The following is a 1,293-nucleotide window of genomic DNA, read 5'->3' as shown; positions in this document are numbered from 1 at the left end:
CCCGCCGCCCCCCGCCGTCGTCGCCTTGCCGGCGATGACAATACGACGTTGGCAATCGAACGGCCCCTGGCGCTGTCCGGCCAATCGCTCACTCTTGCGACACAGAAAGAACGAAAAATGGAATCGGCGCGGCGCGGGGCAGCCCATCATCGCACCCGCAAACCACAAGCCGACGACCCCCCGCCCACCACACCACACCACCCCACGCCGTCGTTACCACCCTGTTGCTGTTCGCGGTCGATCCTTTCACTTTGGTTACTTTTCTGGTCTGAGCCCGGAAGACATGCGAGCATTGTGTCTAACTGCGACGCAGTGCGCATCCCAGAGCGAGCGAAAGGGGGACTGGAAACGGCAAGGGCATGGAGGGGAGAAAGAAAAATGTACTCGTCGTTATTTACAGGCTACACAAATAAAAGAGACGAGTTTAGATCCGCTATTGTGATGTGCAAATGCGCGGCGTCCGGTCGCGACGAGGTTTTATTTCATCCCGGCCGGGCTGCACCCCCGCGGCTCCGGTCCCAGGCCAAGGCCACGAGGGCGCGCGGGGGTGCCGCCGGCGCCGGCCCGTTAGAGGGCCCGTGGCGGCCCAGGGGTGCCCAGGGGCGGCGGTGTGCAGCGGTGTGCAGTGACCGCGGGCGCGGGCCAGGCCGGCCAAAGCAATCGATCAGTGCCCATTATTGCCATCATTTAACCATACAGGGCCTCGCCCCTCCCTTAAGCCGGGGGGCCGGGTCGGGGCTGCGCGTTGCCGCGCCTGCAGCAGCCGCCCGGCAGGTATACTAGGCAGCCCGCCCGCACCCGCGCGCCACGGGGTTCTTCCTTGCCTACCTCCCGGGCGGCCTGAGCGCGCGGCCTGCAGCTAGCAAGGCTCCCTGCCCCGGCCACAGCAGCGCCGCACCCGCGGCCGCCGCGTGCGCACCCCGTGGTGGGAGGACGGCGGCGCCGACCAGGGGAAAGATACCCTTGTTGTTGTCGTCGCGAGTGAGCCGAGGCGACGACCTGCAGGAGGATCGCCGCCGCCGCCAAGCCGTGCAACAACATTTTTTTATTCACGGACTTCGATCGCGCGTGCTGTACCCAAAGTTTTATACGATGCGGCAATTAGATAAAAGGGCCGCGCTTAGCCGAATAATGTCGCCAAGTGGGTACCCGCCCGTCTGCGGGCCGGGCTATCGCCGGCGCGCCGCGAGGAGATAGAGGTACCCATTCGGTTTCTACCCGCGACCCGGTTCGTTCTCCAACCAATGGCCTGGGTGCGCTCCTCGTGGGAGAGGGAGGTGAGGGGATGGTGTG

The sequence above is a fragment of the Frankliniella occidentalis genome, unplaced genomic scaffold, assembly GCF_000697945.3.
Source record: "Frankliniella occidentalis isolate FOCC.00 unplaced genomic scaffold, Focc_3.1 Scaffold297, whole genome shotgun sequence".
Classification (NCBI taxonomy): domain Eukaryota; kingdom Metazoa; phylum Arthropoda; class Insecta; order Thysanoptera; family Thripidae; genus Frankliniella; species Frankliniella occidentalis.
This window is presented reverse-complemented; position numbering follows the sequence as displayed.